This window comes from Neomonachus schauinslandi, chromosome 9 (assembly GCF_002201575.2).
Source record: "Neomonachus schauinslandi chromosome 9, ASM220157v2, whole genome shotgun sequence".
In the NCBI taxonomy this organism is placed as follows: domain Eukaryota; kingdom Metazoa; phylum Chordata; class Mammalia; order Carnivora; family Phocidae; genus Neomonachus; species Neomonachus schauinslandi.
Window position 1 is genome coordinate 95,314,474 of NC_058411.1, and position 9,588 is coordinate 95,324,061.

At 38.9% G+C, this 9,588-nt stretch overlaps 2 pseudogenes; both read left to right on the forward strand.

Moving 5' to 3' along the window:
- The first annotated feature begins 3,969 nt into the window (after window positions 1–3,969).
- On the forward strand, window positions 3,970–5,545 carry LOC110583762 (annotated as a pseudogene).
- Window positions 5,546–7,960: 2,415 nt separating this feature from the next.
- LOC123325726 lies at window positions 7,961–8,126 on the forward strand (annotated as a pseudogene).
- The last annotated feature ends 1,462 nt before the right edge of the window (window positions 8,127–9,588 follow it).

The following is a 9,588-nucleotide window of genomic DNA, read 5'->3' on the forward strand; positions in this document are numbered from 1 at the left end:
GTAGGCAAAACTATGGATTATAAGACAAAATGCTGAAGGTGAAAAAAAGCAAGTTGTGGAAAAACGTATACTGTTTACTGTCCAATTAGTTTTGCACACATCAAACATAACAGTGGTTACTTCTGGCACGGAGGGGAGGGTACTGGGATTTGGCGATTTGGTCAATGGGGCTTTAGCCTTGTCTATAATATATTAATTTTTTTAAAGAAGAAATTTTAATTTACTTCTTATATTATAAAGAATTAGTTAAAACATGATAAATTGAGATAGTGAATAGAAAATATTAACTATACAGTGCCATGTTAATATAAGGTTTTAATAAGAAGTATAAAATATTAGATAAGATTTGGTGTAAGGAGAAAAAGATAAAGCATTTAACCAAAATTACTCCTGATTTTTATTTGATGATAATATTGCAAGAAAATAGTTTTAGAATTACTAAAAAACAGAGGGCTTTTTAGGATAGCTTAAAATTCTTACTGAAATGTGTAACCAAAATACTGCTTCATTATGGCCCTAGGACAGTGCCACTTAAAAAGAAGGAAGCAAGAGAGGACTATTTATTTATTTATTTAGACGGCAGGGCATGGGTGGGGGGCACTGGGGAGGAGAAGAAGAGAGAAAGTCCCCAGCAGGCTCCACACCCAGCCCTGAGTCCCCCCTGGGGCTCAATCTCAGGACCCTGAGATCGTAACGTGAGCCGAAATCAAGAGTCGGAGGCCTAGGACTGAGGCACCCAGGCATCCCAAAAGAGGAGTATTTAAATGAAAACTATTGTAAAGTATATATCATTTGTTTTTCACTGGATCTTCCTTTGGAAAACTTCCATTACTCCCACTTCATATAATTCTGAAAGACTGCCAATCACAAGTTTCCACATTCCATACAGGGATGAGAATGTGGTCCAGGCTAGGTCAACCAAACTCTCTCCTGGGAATTTAAATTTTAGATATAGAATCTAATAAACGACAGACAACCTAATAAAATACTTAAATACTTCACAAAGTATTTAAAATACTTCAACAGGCACTTCACAATGAAGGATATCTAGGGACGCCTGGCTGGCTCAGTTGGTTAAGCAGCCAACTCTTGATTTTGGCTCAGGTCATGATCTCAGGATCCTGGGATCGAACCCACTTGAGGATTCTCTCTCCCTCTGCCCCTGCCCTGACTCGTGCTCTCTCTAAAATAAATAAATAAATCTTTTAAAAAAAAATCCGTTAAAAAAAGGATATCTAAGTAAGTATTCAAAGAGCATATGAAAAGAAGGTGCACAATGTCATTAGTAATCAAGGAAATGCACACAATGAGACAACACTATTCACTCACCAGAAAGGGTAATAATTATTAAACACACAACCAAGTGTTGGCATGATGTGGAGCAATTGCAACTCTTCTCCTCTCCTGGTGGGAATGTAAATTGGCTCAGCCTCTTTGGAAAGCTATTTGGCCAATATTTACTAAATCTGAATATATGCTTACTTTATCACCCAGCAGTTCCACTCTCAGAGAATGAAAACATGTGTGAACCCGAAAACATGTGTGAACCCAAAGACATGTGCAAAAACATTCATTTGTAGCTTTATTTACAATGTCTCCAAATTGGAAACAACCCAAATGTCCATAGGAGTATAGTATTCACTGGAGTACTGTATAATAATCAGAACAAGCTACTTACCATTATATGCAACAAGAAGGATACAATATGCTCACAGGCATAATCTTGAGCAAAAGAAACTAGACAGTAAATGATTCCATTTAAATAAAGTCCAAAAATAGGCACAACAAATTTATGTGATAAAATCAGAATAGTGGAAAGCTTTGAGGGATAATGACTGGTGGGAGGGTATGAGGGAGATTTCTAGAACACTGATAATGTCCTGTATTTTGATCTGTGTGTTAGTTACATGTTCATTTGGTAAAGATTCATTGAGCTGTATACTTAGGATCTGTGTATTAACATATGTCATACTTCAATTTAAAAAGTATATAAAATAAAACCTCTAGCCGAGACACACACAGATGGAAGGCAGTTAGAGCCTCGCTGTCCCAAGTCTGGTTGTCCCTAGTTGTCCCTAGCTGTCCCAAGTTGTCCCTTCTAAAATTCTGTCAGTGAGTTCCCACCTCTGAGGTCTCCAGACCTCCGAAGTTGCTCTAGTTTCTCTCCTTCCAAAGAATAGGTTAAGTTCTTTTTTTTTTTTAAATTCTCTGGATCCTTATAATAAATTCCTTTCCCTCTTTTCCTTAACACACTAAGAGTTGGTTTCTTACTGAGCCCCAACTTGAATTGCCAGGAAAAATGTTGGTATTATTCTTGAGGTAAATAGTAATGTTAAAAAAAAAAAGAGGCAAATTCCTTATAGGTAAATGGCCAAAAAAAAGTTATTCTTATAAATGATAGAAGCCTAAGTGAGTGCATTGGAATGTTTGGCTACAAGCAAGAATTTTATATAACTGGCATCTGTACTATAAGGAAATGCCATCTAACTTAATCACAATAAAATCCAGACCTAACAACAGACTTAAAAGAATAATATCCACATGGGCAAGAGCAGCTAGAGCTGCGGGGTCTTTTGTCAATTACTACCCGTGAGCACACTGACCTAAATATGATTAACAGATCTTTAGTATTTCTTAGTGCAGACAAGAAGGTCAGAATGTTTAAACAGGAATGTTTAAAATTGCTAATTAATAAGGCAATTCTGTTCGAAAGAGGGTGAATTCTGTTATAAGAAAGTCCCTTCTGTTCTGCTGGATACCTAGATAGGTTTGGATATGCAAAGTGAGCCTAGAGCAAAATTTGGGATTGAAAAGTTGAATTGTTCCACATGTAGAGGCAGAGGAAATTGGAATTCCTGACATACTCTTTGAATGTAGGGGGGTCGAGGAAAGAAAGAAAAGGATGACATGAACTGGGGAGAAATGGGCAGGGAAAAAAATACCTTAGTTTGCACACTTCTTTAAGAATAAGAGTGTTTAAGATTCCTTGAAATTGTTTGCAGTTTTACAATGTAAGCCCCATATCCATCCCCCCAAAATATTCAAACAAGGGTACTAATAATTTCATGTATGTGTGTGTATGCGTATTTCAAATAAAGGAGTTGTGTTTCACATAAAAGTTGGTATGATGTTTAACAGACAGCATATAGCTCAACATATGCTAGAGAGTAAGATGAGCCACAAACTGAATCATTGCTGGTGGTAGACATATGAACCTGAATAAATCTAGAATTTCTAGAAAGAAATTTAGAGGAGTGCTTTGTATTTCTACAGATCCTGGAATAATGGGTTCAAGACACTGTCAGCATAATCTCATGAGCAAGGGAACTCTAATTAACACATGGCTTACACAAGACTTTACTAAAGCTAAGAAATAACAAACACACGGTGTAACACTAAAATAGACTTTCTGGTTATGATTTGCTCACAAGGACTCTCAGTCCTCTCTGTTCAGTTGACTCCATCTTAGATATACTGTTCAGGGGACTATACCTGGATATCTACTGTTCCAGTTAAGAGACTTTCTACTCCAAATAACAGAAAACCAACTCCAAAGCTTAAACAGTGAAGTTGGCTCACATAACCAGAAATCTAGACATATTCAGACTTCAGGAACAATATGATCAAGGCTCTTACCCTATTTTCTTGTAGTTGTCTCAGCTCCATCTGCCTCCAATTTTTAGGTTCTGTTCTGACTGACTTCTCTTAAATCACAAAACGGCTGCCAACAGGCTTCTTTGCCTGCATTCAATATAGATGAGTAAGAATGACTTTCCATCAGTATCACTCAAAGGAGGAAGTTTCCTAAAAGCTTCAATAATTCAAATTTCATTTGTCACACACCATCTTTGGGCTGATCCATGGTGGATGTTTGTTTTGAGGGCAGCTGACCTGCAGCCTGCGTACCATGCACCGCCTCCTGTGGAAGCCTGAGTGGGCCATGCAGCTTTCTCCCTTTGTCTCATAACCATGTCCACCAATTAGAATGCTAATTCACTAGCTGCTCACTGTAACAGATTCAAGAACAAGGGGAAAGACAGTACAGAAATGAGGCAGCGTCGAACAGAAGTTAAGGTGGAGCTAAAGAAAGCTAAGAAGGATGACCAGATGCTGAAAAGGAAAAATGTAAGCTCATTTCCTGATGAGGCTACTTCTCCACTGCAGGAAACCGCAACAACCAGGGCACTGGAAATTGGTCTGTTGATGACATTGTCAAAGGCATAAATAGCAACAATTTGGAAAGCCAGCTCCAGGCTACTCAATCTGCTAGGAAACTCCTTTCTAGGGAAAAACAGCCCCCATAGACAACATAATCCGGGCTGGTTTGATTCCAAAATTTGTGTCCGTCTTGGGCAGAAGTGATTGTAGTCCCATTCAGTTTGAATCTGCTTGGGCCCTCACTAACATTGCTTCTGGGACATCAGAACAGACCAAGACTGTGACAGATGGAAGTGCTATCCCAGCATTCATTTCTCTGTTGGTATCTTCCCATGCCCACATCAGTGAAGAAGCTGTATGGGCTCTAGGAAATAGTGCAGGTGATGGTTCAGTTTTTTGAGACTTGGTTATCAAGTATGGTACAGTTGACCTGCTGTTGGCTCTCCTTGCAGTTCCTGATATGTCATCTTTAGCATGTGGTTACTTCCGTAACTTTACTTGGACACTTTCAAACCTTTGTTGCAACAAGAATCCTGCACCCCCATTAGATGCTGTTGAGCAGATTCTTCCAAACTTAGTTCATCTCTTGCATCATGATGATCCAGAAATATTAGCAGACACCTGCTGGGCCACTTCCTACCTTACTGATGGTCCAAATGAATGGATTGAAATGGTTGTGAAAACAGGAGTTGTGCCCCAACTTGTGAAGCTTTGACTGAATTGCCCATTGTGACTCTTGCACTAAGAGCCATGGGAAATATCGTCACTGGGACAGATGAACAGACTCAGGTTGTAATAGATGCAGGAGCACTTGCTGTCTTTCCCAGCCTGCTAACAAACCCCAAAACTAATATTCAGAAGGAAGCTATGTGGACAATGTCAAACATCACAGCTTGTCACCAGGACCAGATACAGCAAGTTGTGAATCATGGATTAGTCCCATTCCTTGTTGGTGTTCGAAGGCGACTTTAAAGACACAAAAGGAAGCAGTATGGGCTGTGACCAACTATACATGCGGTGGGACAGTTGAACAGATTGTATGCCTCGTACATTGTAGCATAATAGAACCATTGACGAACCTCTTCACTTCAAAAGATACCAAAATTATTCTGGTTATTCTGGATGTCATTTCAAACATCTTTCAGGCTGCTGAGAAACTAGGTGAAACTGAGAAATTTAGTATAATGATCGAAGAATGTGGAGGTTTGGGCAAAATTGAAGCTCTACAAAACCATGGAATGAGTCTGTATACAAAGCTTCATTAAACTTGGTTGAGAAGTATTTCTCCGTAGAGGAAGGAAAAGATAAGCATGTTGTGCCAGAAACTACCTCTGAAGGCTATACGTTCCAAGTTCAGGCTGGTACTTCTGAGACCTCTAAGTTTTAGATTGTATAGCTGAGGCAGAAAGTTGTTTGTTGTGTTTGGTAGAAGTTTGTCTTATTGTTTCTCTACTAAGAACTCTTTTTTTAAAAATTAATTAATTAATTAATTTGACAGAGAGATAGAGAGCATAAGTAGGCAGAGTGTCAGGCAGAGGAGAGGGAGAAGCAGGCTCTCTGCTGAGCAGGGAGCCCGATGCGGGGCTCGATCCCAGGACCCAGGGATCATGACCTGACCGGAAGGCAGCTAGCTGCTTAACCAACTGAGCCACCCAGGTGCCCCCTAAGAACTCTTTTTAAATGTGTTTTGTTATTGTAGCACTTTTTGTAATGAAACTACACTTGACCAGTTCCAAACTGTACAACCTGTATGAAGCTTATCCTCTCAGTGGGTTTCTTATTTCTAGGTGGACTCTCCTATCTTGCAGTGTCCTGTAAATAAAGATTAAATTCCACCTTTTTCTTTAAAAAAAGTTTTTTTTTTCATTTGTTACCATTGGTACATTCCCATTTCTAAACCATTTGCTGGCCAGGGACAGGATTACCATGATTAGCTTATTTTAACCAGTCCTTACTTTGTGAGCCAAGGATGTAGTCAGTTTTCTCCAAGTCACAAAGGCCGTGTAGGATAAGGACCAGTACCAGGACAAAATTGGAAATCAATGAGAAAGGAAGCTTGGCAAATGGATCACGGGTAGACACCAAGAATATCCACTGTCTATATTTTTTTATCTTCCTTAAATTCCTGCACTACCCTTTCCCTTGCTTTTTGTAATCCAATTGCACTGACCTTTCAGATCTTCAACATGCTTTGCCCCGTCTCATTCTAAGGTCTATTGCTCAGGCTATTCTCTCTGTCGCTCTCTCTCTCTCTCCTTCTCCCTCTCTTTTTTAAGATTGATATTTATTTATTTATTTATTTATTTATTTATTTATTTATTTATTAGCACAGGGGGAGGGAGAGAGGGAGAGACTCCTAAGCACACACTGCCCTGAGCACAAAGCCAATGCTGGCCTTGATCTCGCAACCCTGAGATCATGACCTGAGCTGAAACCAATAGTTGGAGGTTTAACTCACTGAGCCATCCACTCAGGTTATTCTCTTAGCCTAGAAGTCTCTTCTCTCACACCATTCTTGGTTAAATAAATCTCATCTGTCTGCATTCCACTTAAAAGTCACTCCTTTGGTAAAGCCTTCCCTCAGCCTCATACTAGCTTACGTGCTTCTTCTTCCAACTTTAACTTAGGCAAAAAGAAAATACAGTCAGTTCTTGTCATTCATGGTAGTGATGTTCTGTATTCTCTAAAGTTGCCACAAACACTGAATTAGTGATTACTGAACCATTGCTCTTAGGGATAAGCCTTTAGATTCCAGGAGTTCTGATCATAACATTTTCATTAACCAACCAATATATTTTCTTGTTTTATATGTGTTTCTGTTTAAAGACATTTTACTGGGACACCTGGGTGGCTCAGTCAGTTAGGCGTTTGCCTTTGGCTCAGGTGATGATCTCAGGGTCCTGGGATCAAGCCCTGCATTGGGCTTCCTGCTCAGTGGGGAGTCTGCTTCTCCCCCTCCTTCTGCCCCTCTCCCCTGCCCCCCGCTTGTACTCTCTGCTCTCTCTCGTACGCTCTCTCTCTCAAATAAATAAAATAAAAATAAAGACACTTTACTTAATGTATATTGTTGATTCACTGACATAGAACTCACAGCCAACAGCACTATAACAGATGCCTAAAAACTACAAAAATATGTATTTTCTCCATAAAGCACATCACAACCTTCTTGAACTTAAGGACACTACCCCAAACTTCAGCACTCCCCTTGTGGGCCATTTTAAACAGTGAAATCACCCACAAAAAGCACAAAAATGGGAAAAACATGGTACCACTGGCACAAAAATACACATATGGAACAGAATAGAGAGTCCAGAAATAAACCCACACTTTTATAGTCAATTAATCTATGACAAAGGAGGCAAGAATATCCAATGGGAAAAAGACAGTCTCTTCAACAAATGGTGTTGGGCAAACTGGACAGCTACATGCAAAAGAATGGAACTGGATGACTTTCTTACACCTTACACAAAAATAAACTCAAATGGATTAAAGACCTAACTGTGAGATCTGAAACCATAAAATTCCTAGAAGAAAACATAGGCAGTAATTTCACTGATTGATAGAATGTGATATGATAGATCAAATGATAGAAACATTTTTCTAGATACGTCTCCTAAAGCAGAGGAAGCAAAAGCAAAATTAAACTATGGGAACTACACCAAAATAAAAAACTTTTGCACAGTGAAGGAAACCAACAAAACAAAAAGGCAACCTACTGAATGAGAGAAGATATTTGCAAATGATATCTCTGATAAGGAATTAATATCCAAAATATATAAAGAACTTATACAACTCAACACCAAGCTTTGTGCAGTGGCAGTATCATAGCCAATGAGGTTTATCCGAGGCGCGATTATTGCTAATTGAAAACAACTCAACACCAAAATAAATAAATAAATAAATAATCAATCCAATCAAAAACCAGGCAGAGGACCTGAATAGATATTTTTCCAAAGACGATATATGGATAGCCAACAAACACCTGAAAAGATTCTCAACATCGCTTATCATCAGGGAAATGCAAATCAAAATCATAATGAGCTATCACCTTACACCTATCAGAATGGCTAAAATTTTAAAAAGTACGAGAAATAACAAATGTTGGTTATTTGTTATGGAGAAAAAGGAACCCTAGTGCACTGTTGGTGGGAATGTAAGCTGGAGTAGCCACCGTGGAAAACAGTACGAGGTTTCACAAAAAGTTAAAAATAAAATTACCATATGATCCAATAATTTCACTACTGGGTACTTACCTAAAGAAAACAAAAACACTAATTTGAAAAGATATATGCACCCCTGGGCGCCTGAGTGGCTCAGTTGTTAAGCGTCTGCCTTCTGCTCAGGTCATGATCCCAGGGTTCTGGGATCCAGTCCCACATCAGGCTCCCTGCTCAGCGAGGAGTCTGCTTCTCCCTCTGCCTCCCACTCCCCCTGCTTGTGTTCCCTCTTTCACTGTCTCTCTCTCTCTGTCAAATAAATAAAATTTTTAAAAATCTTAAAAAAAAAAGATGTATATATACAATGGACTACTACTCAATCATAAAAAAGAATGAGATACCGCTGTTTGCAAAAACATGGATGGATCTGAGGGTCTAATGTTAAGTGAAATAAATGAATCAGAGAAGGACAAATACCATATGATTTCACTCACAGGTGGAATTTAAGAAACAAAACAAACTAACAAAAAAAGAGACAAAAAAATAGACTCTAAATACAGAAAACAAACTGCTGGTTGCCAGAGTGGGGTGGGGGGATGGGTGAAATAGATAAAGGGGATTAAGAGTACACTTATCTTTTTTTTTTTAAAGATTTTTTAAATTTATTTGAGAGAGAGAGAATGAGAGACAGAGAGCATGAGAGGGAGGAGGGTCAGAGGGAGAAGCAGACTCCCCGCCAAGCAGGGAGCCCGATGCGGGATCCGATCCCGGGACCCCAGGATCATGACCTGAGCCAAAGGCAGTCGCTTAACCAACTGAGCCACCCAGGTGCCCCAAGAGTACACTTATCTTGATGAGCACTGAGAAATATATAGAATTGTTCAATCTATATTGTACACCTGAAACTAATGTAACACTATATGCTAATACTGTACGTTGAATTAAAAAACAACAAAAAAATGAAACAAACAAAAAACCCATGGTACTAAATAGATCTTGACAAGGACACTTATTTACAATTTGAGAGCTGAAATCAGAAGGCAGAGTGTGTCCCTTGTTTGACCTCAGCTGGGAACACCCATATTCAGTCAACTCAATTTTTTTTTTTTACCATTTTGCACATATACATGCGAATTATTGATTTAGGTATTACAAATAACTTTTAGCAGGTAGGCAAATTTGCAAATAAAGAATCTGTGAATAGTGATGATCAACTGTACATTGTTTGATAAACTTGGAAAGTCCAAGAAGGTAAAGAGGATGTCAGACATGA